This window comes from Lissotriton vulgaris, chromosome 10 (genome assembly GCF_964263255.1).
Source record: "Lissotriton vulgaris chromosome 10, aLisVul1.2, whole genome shotgun sequence".
Taxonomy (NCBI): Eukaryota; Metazoa; Chordata; class Amphibia; order Caudata; family Salamandridae; genus Lissotriton; species Lissotriton vulgaris.
The window spans coordinates 903446597-903470008 of NC_141698.1; positions in this window are offsets into that span (position 1 = coordinate 903446597).

Here is a 23412-nt window from a genome sequence, read left to right on the forward strand (position 1 = left end):
TTCTCAGGTGTGTATGGGTTTTGGGGTAAAATTTGTAAATGTGCTTTTTATTGCAGAACAATATGAAAAATGGGGTGTTTTTGTGGTAAAATATGAACAATTAGGTGATTTTGGGGGTACAATATGAAACATTGTTTTTTTCGGGTAAAATATGAAAAATGGGGTGAATATTGGGTAAAATATGAAAAATTGGGTGTTTTCTGGGGTAAAATATGAAAAATGGGGTGTGCATCTGTCTCAAATGTGATTTTTGTGTGTGTTTAGGGGGCTCAAAAAAGGAATTCCAGGGTTCACGGTTGGGTTGGGGTGCAAAGGCTAAATTTGGGTTGCACTCACTGAAGTGGAAACAGTGATCTTTATGTCTGCGCAATGCAATACCCACTCTACTGTTGCAATGTGCCTAGTATTAGTATGCATTGGAATGGAATGTGAGGTGATGGCATGCATCACAACTACATATGTGCCTTTGGCATACGAGTGGTACGCCCGCTGTGCATGGGCGCACATCGGCCACCATTAAGAAGTGTGGGGGCTGGACAGCTGTGAGGTGGTAAACGCCAGAAATAACACTGGACGGTGCATGGACACGGGGATGTGTGTGTGAGGGTGTGTTGTTAAGAATTTATTGAGGAAAGTCTTACCTCGAAGCTGCGTTCCGTGTCTTTGTAGCTCCTGCTCTCCTGCGTCTGCTTCTAGGAAAATGAAGTAGGGAGCCAGGCTCCTTTCCCTGACTCAATCACAATGATGCGATGCAGCAGTGGAGCTGGTAGTTGGCAATGGGACAAGTCATACGGCCAGGGGCCGGAGGGGTGGCCATGTTCTCCATGGAGGCTGTAATGAAGCCTGCATTGCAAATAGGGAAGTGCTCATGACTGCTTTGGGCGGCCTGAGTGGGCCAACCAAACAGTCCTTGTGCACTTGAGTGGGCATGCCAATCTGCCTATATCCTGCTCTGTGTTTGGAGCAATCATACCCACGCTCCAACCCCCTGAGGATACATAGCATGATTACATCAATTAGTTATCTCTTGTTTTCAACTTTTGATCTGTTTTTTTTCTTCTCAGAGCCCGCACTTCCCGCTTCCCGCTGCTGCTGCCCGTGTGGGCTGCACCCCTGTCCTCGCCCATTGCCGCCTCCCAGCTAATCATTCCTCCCCTACTAAATGGCGGACGCTGCACTGTTGCGCAGCGGACATACGCCGCTGGCACGCAGCAGGCAGGCATTAGCCAAGCCTGTCTGGGTCCATCCATGACCCGACCGTGCCAGGAACCATGGATCCTGAGTCAACCACTGGTACAGCTCAGCCACCCTCCAGGCACTCAAACACGGAAAACTCAAAGACTGACAACAGGCCTCGCAAAACATGAACCATGGCCAGTTCTCCTGCCTCCACTGCCGCCAGACCTTACCACCACCCTGGCCTCCAACACATCAGACACCAGCATCGCAGCCAGAGAACTCCACACTTGAATCTCCAACTGCGCATACAAGCTCATCCCGCTACCCAAGTCGGACAAACAGCAACCCAGGAAAGCCCCTGATTCTCCACTGATCTCCAAGAAGCAAGACGCACCTATTGATGTCTGGAGAAGAACTGGACAAACACCAAAACACCCAAAATCTACAACACCAACAAGGACGCCATGATGGGCTACCATGACCAAATCCTCAACAACTCCACCAACTACAAGCAACTCTTCAAGGTCATTCATAAATTCACCAACCCATACAGCAAAGCCACGGACATCACTCCATCCCAAGACCTCTGCCACAAGCGTGGAATCTACTTCACCTCAAGATCAAAAAACTCTACAACAACTTCACCAACCATCCACCAGATGCCACAGGCCGCGCCCCACCCCGACACACCAGCTAGCCCACCATCTCCACCTGGATGCTGGCCACAGTGGAATACACCACCTCGACCATGAAAGGCATCCACCTGGAGGCCCCACCGACCCCTGCTCTCCTCACATCTACCACAGCACCGAGATCGCCTTACTCGTGGTCACAGACGACATCCGGTCACTCCTGGAGCAAGGCCACTCCACAGCCCTCATCGTACTCAACCTTTCAGCGGCCTGACTACACGACGCAGGAATACAAGGAACAGCCCTAGACTGGATCCCATCATTCCTCACCGGAAGAAGCCAAAGGATTAGACTGCCACCCTTCCTCTCTGATCCCACGTAAATCACCTGCGGAGTCCCACAGGGGTCATCTCTGAGAAAGATCACAGACATCCACGACAGCTTCAACACTCAGACCCCCCGGCAGCCGCTGACACCTCAGAGTCACTGCCCCCCAGCCACACTGGCCTCTTGCTCTTCTGAAACCACGTCAACGACAAAGACACCATCAAAACCATAGACACCATCCACTCCGGCTCACCGTCAGACCCCTGCCCTCACCACATCTTCAACAAAGCGAGCTCCATCATTGCACCCCAACTCCGGAAGATCTTCAACAGCTCCTTCGAGACCACCACCCTCCCGAGAGCTGTAAACACAATGGGGCTGATTCACAGAACTAACTTAAGACAAAATCCTAAACTTACTACTTTTGGTATTCACAGAAGTTAGGATTTTGTCTTAAGACAGACTTAAGACAGACTTAAGACAGACTTAAGACAGAATCCTAAGTTAAGTCTTTCTTAAGACAAAATCCTAACTTCTGTGAATACCAAAAGAACTAAGTTTAGGATTTTGTCTTAAGTTAGTTCTGTGAATCGGGCCCGCTGAAATCAACGCCCTGCTCAAGAAACCCAAGGCAGACCCAAAGGACCTCAAGAACTTCCGGCCCATCTTCCTGCTACCATTCCCGGTGAAAGTCATCGAGAAGATTGTCAACAAACAATTGATCCACTTCCTCTAAGAGAACAACACCCTGGATTCGTCCTAATCTGGATTCCGCAGCAAACACAGCACCCAAACCTCCCTCATCACCGCCACCGACAACATCAGGACCCTGCTGGACAATGGCAAAACCGTGGCCCTCATCCTCCTAGACGTCTTCGCTGTCTTCGAAACCATCTGCCACCACACCCTATAAACATGCCTCCAAAACGCAGGGATCCACGACAAAGCCCTCAACTGGATCATCACCTTCCTCACCTGTAGAACCCAGAGAGTCCGCCTCCCTCCATTCTAATCCAAAGCCACCAAGATCACCTGCGGCATACCCCAAGGATCATCCCTCAGCCCGACCCTTTTCAACGTCTACATGACACTGCTCGCCAACATCATCCGATCGCATAACCTCAACATAGTCTCATACGCTGAAGACACCCAGCTGATCCTCTCCCTCACCAAGGACCCCACCACCGCCAAAACCAACTTCCACAAAGGAATTTAAGGCAGTCGCCGAATGGATGACGAACAGCCGCTTGAAACAGAACTCGGACAAGGTGGAGGATCTCATCCTTGGCTCTACCCGCTCCATCCGGGATGACTCCTGGTGGCCGGCCTCGCTGGGAGCTGTGCCCCACCGACCATAATCGCAACCTGGGGATCATCCTGGATTCATCACTGTCAATGACCTAGCAAGTCAATACTGTTTCCTCCTCCTCCTGCTTCACCACCCTCCGCATGCTTCGCAAGATCTACAGATGGATCCCCACTGGAACTAGGACAATCATGCAGGCCCTCGTCACCAGCACGCTGGACTACGGCAATGCCCTCTTCACGGGAACCACAGCCAAACTCCAGAAAAAACTTTAATGCATACATAACACCTCCGCAGGCCTCGTCCTCGACACAGCCATGTCTCTGCCCACCTGAGAGACCTGTACTGGCTCCCCATCAACAAGAGGATCACCTTCAAGCTCCTCACCCACGCTGACAAAGCACTCCACGACGCCGGACCAACATACCTCAACAAACGACTCACCTTCTACACTCCCAACCGACACTCCGCTGACCTCGCCCTCGCCACCAATCCACGCTTCCACAGAACGACCACTAGTGGCAGATCATTCTCCCACCTCGCTGCCAAGACATGGAAATCCCTCCCCACCCACCTGCGACAGAACCAGGACCTGCTGACCTTCAGGAGACTTCTCAAGACATGGCTGTTCGATTAGTAGCAGCTTCCCTCCCCTTCTAGTGCCTTGAGACCCTCGTGGGTGAGTAGTGCGCTCTTCAAATGCATTGATTGATTGACCCTCTTCAACATCTACATTTCCCCCCTTGCCGCCATTGTCTGACAACATGGCCTCAACATCATATACTATGCTGGTGACACTCAGCTCATCCTCTCCCTCACCAAAGACCCCACCACCGCCAGACTCAACTCTCATAAAACAATGCATGATGCGAAGTCTGGATGACTAACAGCTGCCTGTAGCTCAAAGCCGAGAAGACAATTGTCCTCGTCCTTGGAAGCAACCCGTCAGCATGGGACAACAACTGGTTTCCGCTACCCTTGAAAGCCCACCTACCCTCTCGGGCCATGCCAAAAACCTTGGTATCGTACTCGACTCATCCCTCACCATGAATCAACAGGTCTACGCCATCACCTACAGCTGCTTCAACATCCTCCGCATCCTCCTGAGGACCTTCAAATGGAACCCCCCAGAGTCAAGAAAAACAGTCACCCAGCACTCATCACCAGCAGACTGGACTAATGAAATGCACTCTACGCCAGCATTTACAAGTCCCTACTCTGCAAACTCCAGAGATTACAGAACACCATCGCCAGACCCGTCCTCGGAATTCCCAGGCACAAACACATCGGCCAACACCTACGTAGACTTCACTGGCTCCCTGTGGAGAAAAGAGTCACCTTCAAAATCCTCACTCACGCCTACTATGGCCTACACAACAATGGATCCAATGAGAGAATCAACTTCCACATACCCAAAAGAGACATCCAATCTTCCAAACTCACACCGGTCGAAACCCTGCGCATCCACAAAGCCAGAGCAGCCCGAAGATCCTTCTCCCACATTGCATCCAAGACCTGGAACCAGCTGCCGGCCGACATCAGATGTGCCCTCTCTCTAGTCTGAACACCTTCAGGAAGACCCAGTAGACCTGTCTCTTCAGAGAACAGTTCTGCACACCCCCCCCAGTGCATTGATTGCTTACAATTCCCCTGATTGATTCATTGATTGGGTTATCATCATGTGTTGATTGTTCCTCTTATGCACTGTTTCAGGCAGTGGGGCACAGCTCTTCGGCCATACCAGAAGATCAACCACTGGGGGTGTGTCATCTATGTGTGTTAGGCATGAGCGACTCACCCGCCGTCCCTCCTGCGCTATGCGTCCCACCTTCTCCTTACCTGCTCATTGACACCATGATGCAATCCACTGCGCTCTCTCCAAATCTGTGACTCAGCCAGTATGAGCCTCAGCCAGGAGCCTCAGCCAGGTGTGATTTCACTTGGCTAGGTACAGCAGTCGCCGCCTAGTACGCTGGTGGACCTCCCTATGAAGATGATGCAGCAGGTCCCCCTTTGTCATGAAGGTGCAGCACTCACACCACACAAGGTTGCTGTAGCACAGGGGCCTCAGTCTCCACTGCGTACTGCCAGTCCAACTTCATCCAGCCTGATATGCAAGGAGACGGCACACACCATTGATAATCCCCTCTGTGCACCCCATTGTAGTGGTGGAAAGCAGTATGTAATGCGGACCTCACAGCGTTGGTGCGCAGGAGCACCTCTACCATTAACAGCTCAAAGGGACGCTAGACCGTCTTCTCACACAGGTCAGCAACGTTTCTCCATGCGACCTGGCAGACTTCACCACCAGGTATGGGCGATCATCGAGCATCAATGTCTCCCGCCACAGCTCATCAACTCCACAGCTCCTCCACATCCCACTCCAGGCTCCAGACGCAGGTCCAGCAAGGCATCCAGGCTCCAGACACAGGTACAGTGGGGCAAGATTACCAGAACACACAAAACAGCTACTTAGGCAGCAGAAGTGCAAGATTAGAAAAACACACATAATAACTATAGCATGTAAAGCAGTAACGGAAGCCTCACACAGCAAACACCTACAGCAGAGGCAATACTTGTTCAACTTCTTATCCTCTTAGCAACCTCCTAGTCCCACACTGACAATAGGCAGAGCTCAGTAATGCAAAGCTGGGACCATTTTAATGAAATGTACTTGATTGAGTGAGGTCTAAAATGTTGCAACATTGAAACAAAACAATGTTGTGATAGCAGGTCGATGATGTTGCAGCAGGACACCCTCCTGCAGTAAACAAAATGTAGGTCATGGCTGGGGTCGAGGGCTGAGAGATCGACTTATGAATGAAGTCCAGAAAGGCTTTACTTTTCCTTAGGACTTTGTATCCACTTCGATCTAGGTTGTGTGCAACAGGAGTTTCTCCCGAGATCAGTGTGTCCTGAGCAAAGATCATAATGACCTCTTATTTCAAGGTAGCAAGTACCTCTCTTAACCACAACCTCCCCGATCTTCTTGGCCATGAGCCCCAGATTTACCTTGCAATATGCACTATCTCTGGACTAAACGTTTGGTGTTGCAAGTGCTTGTTTACTGGTTACAGTCCCTCTTCATCTGAAAGTATTAACATTTGTTTTTGAAACTGAAGTAATTCTTTGTAACTAGAGAACTCTGCTGCGCTGCACTCAGTCTTGTTAAGATTGCACGTTTCACATGAGTCCCATACCTTGGGGTCCCTCTGCTCCTCCTGCGCGCTTGTATTATGCTTACTTAGGGAGTTAGTCAAAGTATGTCTGTACAATAACGTGGAATGTAGAGCTAGACACATCCCAGGAGTCCAGAACACGGCTGCTGACGCTCTTTCACGTTTTCATTGGCAGCGGTTTCGAGAGGCATGGCCGAGAGCGAGGGAGGAGATGACACCTTTGCCGGCACAGCTCTGGCACTTGCTGCGGTGGCGCAGTGCATTAGAGAGCTAGGCGAGCTGTCCCTTGCACCCCGGACTATGAGAAGATATCAGACTTACGTAAAAACATTTTGTGAAATTATGGGCCCTTGGGAGCAGGAGGCTTCAATACAGGTTGACAGGGTGCAAGCATTCATGAATTGGGCGAAAGATGAGGGGAAGAGCCACTCGTGGATGGCTGGTCACTTGTCGGCCATCGGGCACCATGCCAGGCTGTTAGGTCAGAAGGACCCCACCACATTAGTTACGACCAGGGCAGCGCTCAAGGGTTGGGCAAGAGTGATGCCTAAATCAGCAGACCAAAGGGCCCCCATTGATTATGAGACATTAAAAGGTATGCTAGACGCCCTCCCCACGGTCACCCACTCAGCCTACGAAGCATCCCTATTCGCAGTGACATTCAGCCTAGCGTTTTTTGGAGCCTTAAGAATAGGTGAGTTGGTGGCTCGCTCCAAAAAGGAGAAGAACTCTAGGGCCCTGCAGATGAAGGATGTGCGCCTTACAGCTGAATCAGTGGAGATATACTTACAATTCTCGAAGACAGACCAGTCAGGCAGGGGTAGAAGCATTTCTTTGCATCGCCTGGGTAACGACAGCTACTGCCCGGTGCCTCTGCTAGCCACCTTCTTGTCCTGCCGCCCATGTACGCAGGGGCTGCTATTGATACATTTAGACGGCTCCCTGGTCACGAAATACCATGTGGAGCATGTGATGCAGGGGTGCCTATTCTTGGCAGGCTACACAACAAGGGGGGCCAACTTCAGCTCCCACTCTTTCAGGATAGGGGCTGCCACCACAGCTTTCAAGGAAGGTCTGCCGGCTGAGGCTATATAGAGGGTAGGGCGGTGGGACTCCAACTGCTACAAAAGATATGTGACACCAGTGAGTGCAATATGCCCTTTTATCAGAAGTGAGGTAGGGAACAAGTAGGCAATGAGAGAATATGTTTACATATGCCACGGTTTTATGTGGCCTTTTCTGGTTTGTTGTACAGTTTGAATTATAGATTACAGTTGCCACGTTTTGGTGGTTGTTTTACTTTGCAGTGGTTTGAAGTGTTCAAATAAACTATAATCTTGCAACCCATTGTGTTTTATTGCAGGAACAGAGGTGTGGGTGATAAAGGCACTCTTATGTCGCAAGACAGGCAAGATGGGTGAATGCAATCACTTGGAAGCATGGCTTCACCAACACTAGTATATCCTGGTTTGGCCTCCCCGGAATGAATTGGTCTGCACTCTTAGCAGCGCTGCGTAGGACATTGAGGGAGAATAGACGGCCGGCAAACATCTTAGTGGTGCACCTAGGGGGGAATGACCTGGTAGCATTAGGCAAGAGGCATCTGTTGGATGCAATGAGCAAGGACCTGAGCTGTAGTGTAGTTCCTATTTTCCCAATAGGCCCTGCGCATTGGAATAACATAAACAGTAGTATCGACGTAGAAGTGCGGATCTTCGAGGTCTCTACTGACTATGCTAAACTTAATTGGGGTTGTTACCAAGTAGCTCAGAGGTCACTGGAAACTTTCTTGACTGAAATAGGAAGTGATCTGCTTCCCTGGCACAGCCAAGAAGGGATTCAGTTTTCCAACAACCGTGCAACATGACAACTTTGCTCCTCAGATCAAGAGTCAATCTCTAGGGTCGTGTGAAACAATAGAAAGTTATTTTACTCAGTCAGTGGTTGTGCAGTTTACTTTCACAATATGTAGAGAATAGAGAGACGGGCGTTTTCAAAAAAGGGTAACATTTATTGAATAGTCTTTCTTCTCGTACAAGAGAAATGAATTGCCACAATTGCAAGACTTGTTATTATAAAAAGTACGTACAGTAAGATAAGTATTGCGAAATAATACTGTAAAAGCATTGATATGGTTTCTTAGCCATACAATGGTTTAAAATGAATAAAACATATATACATTCATATATACATTAGGCTAAAATACTCAACTGGTGCTTCTAACTACGCCTACCCCAGTGTACCTGACCTAAGCCTAATACTTGGGAGGGGAGTAAGTAAGTAGCTTTAAGTTAAGTTGGTTTTGCCAAGGTTTGCTTCAAGAATTCTCTCTAAGGGTTTAGTCAACACCATACCTCTGGAATAGAAAGATGGAGGTCTGGTATCTCCTTCAGGGGGTCGATATCCCAGTCACCCGCAAGGGTAGACCAGAAACGCCGGAGCTGGATTTCTCTGCAGGAGAAAGACAGCGTCTCTTCTCAGCGCGTCGAGGAGGAGGAGGAGGGGCAGCGTCCGCGGGCAGCTTGCATCTGCTGGGCTCTTCGCAGGGGACAGCTGTTCAGCTCCTAACTTCACCACACCATCGTTCGCTAGTTAGCAGCGATAGCAGTAGCGATAGCAGCTATGGTATCATCAGCATGACAGCTACTTCAGCAGCAGCGAGTCAGCTAGCAGCATCAGCGTAAACAGCAGCAACATCAGCGATGGCATTGATAGCTTCAGCATTTGCTTAAGGCAACGTTGGTAATATTTATACCTGAAAGGTGCCTTGTTTGACGTAAGTTTTTGGACATAAGACGTCAATAAAGATGTCACTAGGAAGTGATCGTTTATCAGTGCTCATTAGAGTTCTATTACTAATCAAAACACAGCAAGCGGGGATTTCCAGGTTGCTGAGTTTTTATCTTGTTGAAGAACTCGGAGTGTTAATCTAGGAATCTCAGATAGTAACTTCTGCTATGTCATTGCACTAATTGGTTGCAAAGGAAGTGGCAGAGAAAGCTATTCTGAAATGTGGCTCTGTTCGTGTGAGGCCAGAGACGAGTTTCTGAATATTGCACTTGAACGGTTATCCCAATATAGGGAATAAATGGATTTATAGCCGAATAGGGGCATAAGGTCACAGTATCGATCAGGGTCCTAGATTAGAACGCAACACCCACTCCACGAATTCATGTCCATCAAATTACTAAAACTAGAGCAATAAGATGCATGTGTAACATTGCCCACCCCAAAATACATATATGCATTTGAAATAGGCGCATTTGTAATACGTGAAAATTTAGGTACTGTACGTTTTTGAAGCATAGAAATCATTCAAAAATTATAGCATATGAAATCAATGAACGATTATGCAAAAAGAATTACACATGAAATATCTCTGAAACAGAAGAAGGGCGAGATAATTTCATCACATATAAATGCATTGCAGTAAAATGTGCTAGAGGCTGGTGTAAAGTGATTATGTCTCTAGATGTATTTAGAAATAGAAGTTGAAGCTTCTGTTCTCTATGAATAGTTCTACTTTAAGCAAAGAATTTTTCGTGCCAAAAAGGGTGAATATTAAAAATTGTTCAATTCAAAAGAATTATTGCTTAAACGGGGAAAATAGATTTCCAACGCTTTTAGCAGTTTTTGTTGTTCAAAACTGAAGGCCGAATTCAAAGTTCATGGGAACGCTGTGTGTCGGAATGCTTCTCTAAAGTTATTGTTTCTGTTCGGGTGAGAACATCATATCAGACAGGCTCTCAAAGAATTGGTCTACAAAATCAGGTGACAGTTTGACCAAATTCGATAGTGCTGTAACTTGGCAGGTGTGAGAATGATTGCTGTCATCAAAGTCGGGATCAGCAATGCTCACAGAAGGTCTACCTGGGTGATGTTGCTTTTGTCACTCGCTCCACTGTTACCACCTAGTCGTAGCACAGGAGTCTCAACGAATGCCGTCATCAGGATTGGTAGCCGCTGGGGACAACACAATGCGTGAGCCGTTATCCGACTTAGCAAAGTATCGATATCCATTGGTACTGCTGATGGAAGTGAAAGACAGATGTCCAACACGCACTCATCTCCGCATAGCATACATCGTAGTACAGGTAAGATGCAATTTTGCCATATCGGTCTGAATGAAAGGAACCAGGTCATGTTTAGATCTCTCAGCCTGACCAATCCAAGGACTCTAGTTATTCTGTCCCGGTAGCGAATTGCTAGGATTGTTTCTTCCATTCCCATAGGAGTCATGTCTGAGCTGTGGCTTGCCATAACGAAGCAGGAGGGTCAAAAATAAAATCCCTGCTACAAGTCCCAAAAATAGGGGTATGCCGCCAAAAACAGAGTGGACAAAATTTGGAACGATTCCCAGAATTTCTTGAAATGGTGTTAGCAGTCCCGTAAAAATCGTCTTAAATATGCCTGGGATGCCTGTGGCACTAGACATGTTAAGGAGTTGGCTCAACATTTCTACGAAATGCACGGGGCAATTTGTTGATAAAAGGTCATGAACCTCCGTAGCTGTCCTTGCAACTAGGAGATCATACGTCTCTTTTGATGACGTTATGGGCACTGTTGTCTGCAAAAGCACAGACTTAATTTTGCTTAAAGTATCAATTCGTATAGAATAGAGATTCAGACGAGGCCAGATGGGAGTCTCTATGTCTCCAGGCCCGCTCGGGAACAATGCTTGCATACATCATTTGACCATGGAAGTTACGCTTACGAGATAACTTTTCCCTGGAACAAGGCCACAACATCTGTGATCCGTTCTTAGAATGTAACTCCCATTCGCAAGTTGCATAAAGAAGGGCTCTATCTGTGTTGCAGGTTTGACAAGCTGGTGGCATGAAAGGTTGTTAGAATTACCTTCACAGGCTCCGTGTAAATTAATACCCTGGCACAAAAGTATACCGCTTAGTGAACGTTTACAGTTTTCACCATTAAGAAATACATTTTTGTCGCTGTAACTATAGCATGAATGTGTGTATGGTAATTTCCATGCTGATTTAACATTACCTTTACCCAATCGTTCATACTGGCCAGTAGGTATGTATTCAAGGCACTTTTTAAATTGGAAAGTTGTTATCGGAATAGTGATAATTCCATGTATTATCCATTCAATGACAGGACTTTCTGACATTGTCAATGGTAATCTCTCAAGTTTTTCGATGCTCAGGATTGTATAGTCTGCTCCTTTCTGTGCCAAGCTGATTTGTTTATCAGTAAGGTTAAAAATGGAAAATAATGACGAAGCCTGAACGAAGATTTTGCAGCGTCCAGCCTAATTGTACAATAGAACATAATTGCGACTGGCCATGCTGTAACATTAGCAAGTCTCTGTCTATTATATCAAAGGCAGAGGATACAATATTGTCCAACGAATATATTCTGGAGGACAGAGTCATTAACCATTTGTCCACTACAGAAAGTGATTTTTCCAAATTAATACGACCAATTTCTCGTATTTTTTCAGCTGTTTCAATTTGTGTGACTTTCCAAGCCTCGTTGTACGCAGCATAGATACTGGTCGCTATGAAACGCTTTTGACGCTGTTTGCGTGGTCCAAGAATGAAATCGCGCAAATCAGCACCATCTATAAGTAAAGATAAGTGTTGCTTAATTTCAGCCAGTGTGGATGATCCTAGCCATTCGAGGCAGAGTTTCCCTACACTGTATGTTGTTACTATCCCTGGATGTTGTCTCTGGGAGTATCTAGGGTCTTGTCTGGTCATTGTTAACCCCTGTGTTTTATTCAGGAATCTATCTTGACAGTTGTTTGTGTCAGTAGGCCAGATTAACCACTTTTTCCAATCAGGATGTGTTCTGTTAAAATGTAAAATTTTTGTTACGTCTATCTCAATATCTGTTGTTGCATTATCAGGTATTGGCTTTGGAATAGACAGTTTGTTAAGGTCTTTGATCTTAGCTAGGCCAAGACAGGATGTTTGGTGAATTGTGTCATTTAAAAACATCATTTGTTCTGGTATCATGCAGGTTCTGAATAGTGCTTCAAGGCCTTGTACCTGCCAATCTTTCGTACCCCAAATGGTTTTTGTTTCAATGTTATTTTTCCAATAATCAAAGCCAAATGTCATCATTTTTTCATAAAATGCTTCTGAATATATTAATTTAGTGTTTGTCAGCATTGTTTTCATTCCTGTTTTATCTTACAGTTTGTAATAAAACGTTTCTGCATCACTGGTGTTAAACCCTGAGAAGTACTTGAATTTCTCAAAGAATGTTTTAGAACTGCTTTTAGGTGGTGTAGCACAATGTTCCCATTGATTATACTTAAAAACATTTCTAGGCTGTGCAGATTTATGCAAATAATGATCGCCATAATGTGTATAACAGAACAACTGTTCATAACTAGACGAACCTTGTAAATAATCATGTTCTGTAAATCTAGCTGACATTACTAAATCAGACATCATGTCATTAATACTGTTAAAGTCCCAATCATCAGAGAATGTACTAGGTTTTACAAAGTCACTTAAGGAAACCTTCAGTTGATGAGGATACTTCAGGATCTCGACCGGACCATAGATCTCATAGTCAGTTTTCTCCCATACTACCCCACCGGGTATCGGAACAGCTGTGACATTTACTGTTGACAGTTCTCTTTTCTTCACGTGGGATGATCTGTGTGGTTTGAGGACTAGGTTGATGTTCTGACTTGCTGTGTCCATTGTACTATATTTTCCCTCAATGAATTTTCCCAAACAAAGTACCATGATGAGCCAAAGCAGGAGGAAAAATACACCTAGACCGAACCAGAACTCTAACCAAGGGGAAATAAGGTAGATTTCCTTCAGTTGATGAAAGAGTTCCGTTGCTTTTTCTTTAAAAGTCATTTTTGTTTCTGGCATCACTTCGGGGTTACTTTGATCCTCGGAAAAGTTGTCGAAGTCGATGAAATAACCAGAGGCAGTTCTGTCAATTGTTGGGATTGTTCTTTCAATCTGTCTTTTGGTAGCACTTTCAGATGCCACATTATTGTAGACTGGTGTTTCTTGACGAACTGTTTCAATCTGTGTCTCAAGAGGCACGAGTTCCATTGCATTATTGCATAGTCCTTCTCTTTGCACTGCAGGCTGATCGAATGTGATTAGTCTTTCAGTTTGAACCTCTTGGATTGTTGCAAGTTTGGGTATTCTGTTGTTTCTTGGGAGTCCACTGGGCCTACTGTTGATTATAGGCCACATGCTTGTGGTTTTACCAGGTCGATAGATACAACTCTGTTCTCCTTTTTACCAGCAAGGGGCGGTAGTAAAACTGATCTTGTTCCGGTGACTGCCAAGACAGGTACTGCTTTTCTGTAAGAAGGCCCAAATTCCTTCTTCACCGTGATTTTTTCTCTGACTAGATCCCCAATCTTTGGAATCCAGACAGGCCTTGATGGGGCTGTTGCTTGTGGTGTCTCGTCAGTGGTATCTGGCTGTTGCTTTACCTTTATGTTGCTTAAGGATTTTCTTGTTTCATTCAAGTCCTGTAAAACAGCCAAACGACCTTTGATGTCAAAGTCTGTTTTATTATCTTGTACCACTGATACTTGACTATCTAAATCCTGAATTCTCATTCTAATTCCGAACAATAGTTCGTATGGGCTGAAACCTTTTAGAGAATTTCTTGGCAAATTGTTAAGACTGGTTTGGACACTTATTAGATGTTTGACCCACCCAGCGCCTGAACCTAATACCTTCGCTGTTATAGATCGCTTTATGTCCCGTTTTTTTCTTTCTACCACACTATTCCCTTTGGGGTGTGACGGACAAGAATACCGCAACCCAATTCCCATGCCGGCCATGGCCTCCTTATAAGCTCGAGAGCTAAAAGCAGGACCCTGGTCAGAATGGAACGTGGCAATTGCGTATGTGCCGATAAAGACTTGCAGATCTTTTATAACCGTTCTGGCGTCAGCCGAGCGCTGGTGGACACATTTTTTAAGTGTGTTTAGCCTTAATAATTAATAGGACGCAGGATGGGGTGTAGACAGCCTTACGCTGTTTCTGATTGGTAGCCGGTAGCATGGTTCACTACTGCGATCCCTGTTGCAGTTTTCACAGTTGTTTGCATATATTTGGTGTTGTACACTCATTCCCGGCCACCAGTATACTGATTGTAATTCAGTCAGGGATTCCTTGATCTTTCTGTGCCTAGGACCCAAACCCATGTGTGCGTCTGCTATTAAAAATATTCTCCTGTTCGTGTTTGGAATTACCCTATCCCCCACTCCAGGGATTCAAGCAAAAGGAACGGAGTTTGCATCGATTATGTATGCATAAATGAGTGAATAGTTCACGGGCAGTGCTGCACAGTCGCCTTTTACGGTCGTTTTTACTGCCAGCATGGTTTCCCCGTCTATGTATTTTTCTGTACGCTTTTTTGTGGCTACGGAAGCCGGTTTAGTTGCTTCCGTTGTGGCTGTATTAGCCAATGAATTCCCTGCAACGTGAACGCCATCACGTTGAAGACTCTGTGCGTGTATCACGTGAGTCTTTTGTAGTTCTTTCTGTAAAAGAGCTACCTGTTTCCAGAGCAATTTATGCTTTATTGTGGCACCTGTGTCATCTTTGTAATCGTTTTTAATCCAACTCTGCAGTTTATTATTGTAAGAGTTGAAGCATAAATGAGAATCGCACACGATAAGTGTGGGGAATTCACGTTCTGCATTTTCAAGCGCCATCTTTAAACATCTGATTTCAGCTCTCTGAGCCGAACAGTACTTTACTGATTCAGTTTTTGTTACTTTCGGTCTGAACTTACCGCACAGCCAACGACCTTTAACAATCGCACAGGCTGCATCGTAGGATTTTCTCTCTACGTTGAAATGCTGTACAAATCTATCTGTATAGATTATACAGGCGTATTGTGGGAGAGGCAGAAGTTCGATTGGCAGAGGATATTCTTCTTCATATTCTAAATCATTCAGTTCTTCGAATTGCGGGGCGAAATAGTATTTCACATCTTCCGCTCCTAGAGAATCTACACACTGTATCCATTTTGGATCCAGTGACACTGTAGGCAGGTTTACTGGGCTGAATAGCGCCTCGAAGGCGGATTCCGCTGTGAGGATATTAATCCGTTTGCCGTGTGCTAGTTCTCGTTCATTGGCTAATGCAATTTGCACTGCTTTCACAGTTCTTTCTGTGTGACTGAATGTTTTTTCTGCTTGTGTGTACAAGTGAGATTTAATTGAAATTGGTTCCTTTTCTCCCTCATTAGAGGTCAGGTACATGAATCCGCATCTTCCTGGGATGACTCGGATTACAAGATCGCGTGTGTTGTCACGTGTATCTAATTTTGTTTTTGCTAACATGTCTGTTTGCAGTGATCTCAAAATTTCTGTGTGTTTTTGAGTCCAATTGATTTGTTTAAAATCAGGTTTAATTAGTTCGTAGAGAGGTTTAACCCTCTCTGCGTAATTTAGAATGTATGTTCTTCCGGAATTCAGAAAACCTAGTATGGATTGTAAATTCTTCAGCGTTTTTGGAGCTTGGAGTACAGCGCACTTCTCTAAGAAGTTGTCCGCTAGGCTTTTTCCTTCACTTGATAATTCGTATCCTAAGAATAGTACTGTCAGATGGGCAATTCGAGACTTTTTAAAGTTGAATTTGTAACCCTCTGCTGCGAACCCAAGTATAATGGTGTTCACTCTTTTCAAGTGAGTATCCAAGTCGTCGTCTGTGAGATAGATATCATCTATGTAAGATAATGCCTCATCATCATATATTTGTAGTAACTCTCTTACCCTAGCTGAGAATAGTCCTGGGCTGTTCTTGAACCCCTGTGGGAGTCGACAGAAATCTGCGACCCCATTACGGAGAAAGCGGTCAAATACCTGCTTTCTGGTGCAATGTTTTGACAAAAGAAACCATTAGATATGTCTAATGTCGTTTTATATTTTTTCCTAACTATGTTATTCATTAGTGCAGCACTATGCGAATTTTGTACTGCAAATGTTTTGCAACATGCATTGAGGTGTCTGTAGTCCAAAACTAGACGATATGAATTGTCTGGCTTGGAGACAGGAAACAAAGGATTGTTCATTTGAGAGGTGCATGTTTCAATCACCCCCTGGTACTCAAGTTGATCTAAGATCTCCCTGACTTGTTTTTTAGCTTCTTGCTTAATGGGATACTGCCGTTGGGCAGTTGGTTCACATTTTAACTGGATTTTGTGAGGAGGTGAGTCCTCATCCCATCCTACATGATTTTTATATAATGCTGGTGCCTGGGCCACTGCCCATTTCCTTGCATATGTATATTTTTTGTGAATCGGAATGTGATTCGAGAAGACAGGCATAATCATTTCTTCGCCACGAGGGAACTCCCTGACAAACTCTGGGGGCCAATCTTTTTCAGCTAACAGAATATCATAGCCTTTTGAGAGTTTATCCCAAAATAGACCCTTTATTTTCCTAGTCTTATCACCCTCTATACGCAATGTTATTTCGTATATTTTATGGGGCTCGCTAAGTCTGGTGTCGGCAGTTTCAACCTGAATGTATTCATTCGTGTCCACTGTCTCCAGATGACTCATCAAGATCTTGCGGGCTATACTGATTTCTGCTGCACTGTCTAACATTGTCTGTGCCCACTCCCCGTTTTTCAACTGTGTCCTCAGTATTCTCAGCATGGTTGATTACTCTAATACTGGCTACCTTCTTTTTTGGAAATTGAGATTTTTACTCTGAGCAGGTTCCTTGTCTTTGGACTTGACGTGCTCTCCTGGGTCTGACCGTCCTCTTCTTTCTGATTTCTGCGAAAAAGATCGAGAGGGACGTGTACCAATACTTTGATATCTATCAGGTTTTTTCAAATTATCCCTATTTCTAAGGTTATATCTTTTCTCAGAGGGCTCCCTCTGGGGAGACTGGTGTTCTCGAGTCGGAGTTCTTTCCCTCCGTCGAGGAGACCTTCCTCTGGACTGGAAAACTTTTTCCTTGGGAGTGGATTGTTTATTTCCATCCCAGCTCTTTTTAGGAGTATTTAAATAATTTTTAATAAATAATTTTTCAGGATTTTCGAGCAGTTGAGGCTTTACCGGTTTCCCACCCAAGCTGTCTCTACCTAATTCTTCATAGCATTTCTCTATGATTTTGGCAAGCTCAACTGGCTTATCTGTTATATCTGTTTCCTTCAACTTCTGGCGGATCGCCACAGATGCTGCTTCTCCCTTTATGTTGGCTAATAATATAGCCGAGACCTGCTTGAAGTCTTTCAGTAATTTCATACCAAGAGTTAAAGCAGGTTCAGGACCGTATTCATTTTGAATCTGTCGTAGTACATCTGGTATTACCGCCATAGACGGAACACCATGTGTTTTTGTGTAAATGGAAGCAAAGACTGTACCCCAAGTGTCGCAGTCCTACACGTGTGGTGCGATTCCCATAGGAAGGCAGATGGTCAAGATTCTGTGTTTTTCAATAGGGGTAGGATTCGGAAATACTGCCTCTATTTGAGTGATTTTCTGTGCTAACCAGAAAGGAATTTGTTCCCGTTTTACGGGTGTTTTACCAAGACATGACTGTATGTTCTGTGGTGTAATTCTATTAGTGTTCCCCTGATGAGGGGTCAGCTGTGGTACATTAACAGCTGGTTGGACTGTTGCAGTCCGCATTACATATTGGACTAATTGCCTATGTATTTTTATTAATGTTTTTAGCTGTACTAACAGCTCTTCTTTTGACATTTTTGCAATGTCCGGATGTGGTGTGTAGCTGGCTAGAACCGGCCACGTTGCTCCTGGTCTACCTAGTGGACCGAGCCTGGTAATATAATCATTATGTTTTAGGGTGCCATTAAACCAGAGCAGGTGCTCTTGGAATTTTAGTGGGATTTCAGTCTCCTCAAAAGGAGCGTACTCATCCGGAGGTTTCTCTATTTTGTAATAGTGAAACTCTTTTGTTCTAGCGTTTGCCGCTGGAAAGTTTATCCATGAATAGAATACCTCTGTCTGCCGATATTCGTGTGCCTCTATCACGAAAATTACTGTACCACCTTGTGGTGTCAGTCCATTTTCTATAAGTTTTAAAGTTATAGATTTTCTTAAATGTGCCGGGATGATTATTGCACCCGGTTCAGTAGTCCCGTCGGGACCCTGCTGAGTCGCATCTACTGCGGCATCGGTGGTTCCGTTTTCTAAGTCTGACATTTTATAAATGCAGGCTTTGCAGAGTAGGTCTCCAAGGAGACAAAGATTAGGTGCACAATATTTTGGAACACTGTATCCTTCAACGTTGAATAAACCAGAGCTTTACATAGAAATCTCTTCCTACTGAGTTCGGGCGGATTTTAACCTTTCACCCACTCCAGACGTCTATTGGAGTATTTACGGGAGAAAGGGGTCTGTGTGAAAAATGCACGACTGAGTTACTCTAACGTCTTGCATTAGTTTATCGCCTTACCAAACGTTTGGGCGCCATGTAGTGTAGTTCCTATTTTCCCAATAGGCCCTGCGCATTGGAATAACATAAACAGTAGTATCGATGTAGAAGTGCGGATCTTCCAGGCCTCTACTGACTATGCTAAACTTAATTGGGGTTGTTACCAACTAGCTCAGAGGTCACTGGAAACTTTCTTGACTGAAACGGGAAGTGATCAGCTTCCCTGGCACAGCCAAGAAGGGATTCAGTTTTCCAACAACCGTGCAACATGACAACTTTGCTCCTCAGATCAAGAGTCAATCTCTAGGGTCGTGTGAAACAATAGACAGTTATTTTACTCAGTCAGTGGTTGTGCAGTTTACTTTCACAATATGTAGAGAATAGAGAGACGGGCGTTTTCAATAAAGGGTAACATTTATTGAATAGTCTTTCTTCTCGTACAAGAGAAATGAATTGCCACAATTGCAAGACTTGTCATTATAAAAAGTACGTACAGTAAGATAAGTATTGCGAAATAATACTGTAAAAGCATTGATATGGTTTCTTAGCCATACAATGGTTTAAAATGAATAAAACATATATACATTCATATATACATTAGGCTAAAATACTCAACTGGTGCTTCTAACTACGCCTACCCCAGTGTACCTGACCTAAGCCTAATACTTGGGAGGGGAGTAAGTAAGTAGCTTTAAGTTAAGTTGGTTTTGCCAAGGTTTGCTTCAAGAATTCTCTCTAAGGGTTTGGTCAACACCATACCTCTGGAATAGAATGATGGAGGTCTGGTATCTCCTTCAGGGGGTCGATATCCCAGTCACCCGCAAGGGTAGACCAGAAACGCCGGAGCTGGATTTCTCTGCAGGAGAAAGACAGCGTCTCTTCTCAGCGCGTCGAGGAGGAGGAGGAGGGGCAGCGTCCGCGGGCAGCTTGCATCTGCTGGGCTCTTCGCAGGAGACGGCTGTTCAGCTCCTAACTTCACCACACCATCGTTCGCTAGTTAGCAGCGATAGCAGTAGTGATAGCAGCTATGGTATCATCAGCATGACAGCTACTTCAGCAGCAGCGAGTCAGCTAGCAGCATCAGCATAAACAGCAGCAACATCAGCAATGGCATTGATAGCTTCAGCATTTGCTTAAGGCAACGTTGGTAATATTTATACCTGAAAGGTGCCTTGTTTGACGTAAGTTTTTGGACATAAGACGTCAATAAAGATGTCACTAGGAAGTGATCGTTTATCAGTGCTCGTTAGAGTTCTATTACTAAATAAAACACAGCAAGCGGGGATTTCCAGGTTGCTGAGTTTTTATCTTGTTGAAGAACTCGGAGTGTTAATCTAGGAATCTCAGATAGTAACTTCTGCTATGTCATTGCACTAATTGTTTGCAAAGGAAGTGGCAGAGAAAGCTATTCTGAAATGTGGCTCTGTTCGTGTGAGGCCAGAGACGAGTTTCTGAATATTGCACTTGAACGGTTATGCCAATATAGGGAATAAATGGATTTATAGCCGAATAGGGGCATAAGGTCACAGTATCGATCAGGGTCCTAGATTAGAATGCAACAGAGCATCTTGAGCAGTGAGCTGGGATCATGCAGCGTATGGTGGTCAGAAATAACTCCCAGACCTATATGGCATGGGGCGATTTCGCAGGAGGCGCTGGAAGTTACCCGCAGGCGCGTAAACGCAGCTATGCGTGAATTTGCAGAAATGCGAGGGGTGGGCTTCATCAGGCACAGCCTGCTGCACGCGAAGTCCATTGGTTGCTGGGAATCTGACGGGGTACATTTGTCCAAGGTAGGCAGGCGATATTCCTACTAGATTTAGGGGAAGCACTGGAAACAGCAGGATGCAAGTAGAGGAGAATAGGGAGCTAGGTAGTGGGGGCTCTGGGCGCAGCGGTTGCCACGCCCAGGGCTGTGGAAGAGGTACAAGGCGATCCCCATACAGGACAGGTGCAGGAACAGGACCTGAAGCCCCAGTGTGAAGCGCACCGTGCAGAGTCATACATAATCCAAGGGGCCCTTCTTGGGGACTTGGTTACGACGGCGCCCCGTTAGTCCTTAGGGCAGTTGTAAGCCTGAGCAACCGGGGGCTTGCCAATAGCGCCCCGCCCGGATGGGGAAGGTGTGAGTTAACTCTCCCTTGTCCGGAGGGTGGGGTGGATGGACGATAGGTCCACCGGTGGGAGGAGTTATCCTCCCAGGTACCACACCGGGCTATGGCCGCTGGTGTCTGTTTCTTTGGCTCAACTTCAGGCTCCCTGCAAAAAGGGGTTGCGGGGTGTAGGGGGTCGCCTGTCAGTTAACCCATCCTGTTATTTGTACTACAAATAAGCCTGCAACTTCTTCATCCCAATATACTTGTCTGTGTGTCATTTGGGTTTTGGGGGAGGCTGTAGGCAGAGGCGTACCGATGGAACTACTAAGACTTTGTCACTTTAATATTTCAGAATCCTGTTATCATGGCCACGTAAACCAATGAAATCAGTGTTGTAGCAAGAATGTCTCCAATAATTCAAAGAAGGAAAATAGAGCCCTCTGCTCCCCAAGTCAGTAGTAACATCAGTCCAATTGGGCACAATGGCCCCTTCAAACACTGTAGACCCCCCGCTTTCACTGCCTTTGCTGTAACGTCAACAAGACTCTTTATAGTTCTTTCAGTCTCTTCATTTAAGGACGGAAGCATTTTCAATATTATATACAACCAATCTGTAGTTATAGCCTATTTATCTTATACGACCACCAGCCACTGACAAAGCCAATAGTCTTGGCTTGTTGTAGATGTATTGTTACTTGTATTTTACATCGGGATGCAATCACGGACGCAACTAAATAACAGTGGGGCGGCACACTATCCTAAGAACAGATTTTTAGCTATTGTGTTTTCAAACCACACCGTTAATTACAACTGCCACATCCCTTCGAGAGACCCTCCCCCACCCCATATGTTTTTTCATCCCACTAAAGCCCTGCTTAGCGCACAGCCCTGCAGCTAGCCGCTCTGAGAGGCAGTGCATCTGAAGCATGCATCATAACACCGACAGCAGGCAGGCCTGGTCAGGGCTGCCTTCATCTGCCAGTCTCCTGGCTCATCAACCCAGCTATCCATCCTGTTAGTCTGCATCTCAGCCATCCGTCCATCTATCCAGTCGGTATGCCTGTCTCCTGGTCCAACACCCAGCTATCCATCCTGTTGGTCTGCATTTCAGCCATCCATACATCCATCCATCTATCCAGTGCATCTTTGTCCCCTGTCCCTGCCTTCCAACTATCCACCCAGTTGGTCTACCTGCCTTTCTCTCTACTTTTCTATCAAGGCACCCACCCATCCTGTCGTGTCCCCTGTCTCTAGGACCCTCTGTTCACCCACCCATTCATCCACCTTTTCACCCATCATTCACTACGTCGATCTCTTAGTTTCTTTCAGTCCGTCTATCATTTTCACTCTCTACCTCATTGATCCTTTTATTCATCTGTGCTCCCATCCACTCACTATCCACCCAGCCAGCATCCATCTGAGCGTCTGTCTGTCCATCCACCATTCAACCATGCATTCATACACAGACCTAGCCAGCTAACAAATCCTACATGCTTATGTCCGTCCATCCATCCACCCAGTCAGTTCTCTCTGCCAGTCGACCACGTTGCTAATCATTTCATGTTCCTATGTGTCGTCCTGTCTTCTACCTGCTTGCTCCTTCTCACTCTTTCTTTGGATCACGTTGCCCTCTATCTATTCTGTCTATTTCCTGTCTACCTGACTGTCACTCCCTTTGCCTGTCCCTGTATCCTTTCAATCCTTGTCCCTCCACCTCTCTCTGTCTCTCTGGGGCATTGCTCTATATTGATTTATCTCTTCATTTCTCCATGAACAAGGTGTTACGATGAATCCTCCTGCCCAGGGTTCTAATCCTAGCTTCAACACTTGATGTAAAAATCTTGTGATTCTAGACAAACAACTTTAGACCTGCATGCCTCCAATGATACATTACATTTCTGTGAAAAGCTGCAGAAATTGTCCGGATTATGTCTGGTTTCCACTAGGCCCACACCCAGCACCGCTCTGTGCAGAGACCCTCATGCTCTCTGTAGAGGGCCCTGATGACCCTCGGAGCTTGGCTCACGCTATATTGAACACCTACAAAGATATATGAATACATGCATCACCTGCCTGTCAGCCCATCTGTCTGCATCGCCTACCTGTCAGCACCTCTGTCTGCATGTCTCACTCTCTTGGGCATGTTATCAGGGACTGATGACCTGGAGGGTAGAAGGGACTTTTCCACCGCTAACGGCCTTATCACTAGGGGGCATATTACCAAGCAATAGCGATAATTATCGCTATTGCTTGGTTAGAGACAAAAATTTACCGCTGAGCTGCGGCGATTTTTATCGCAGATAAACCTTGGTAT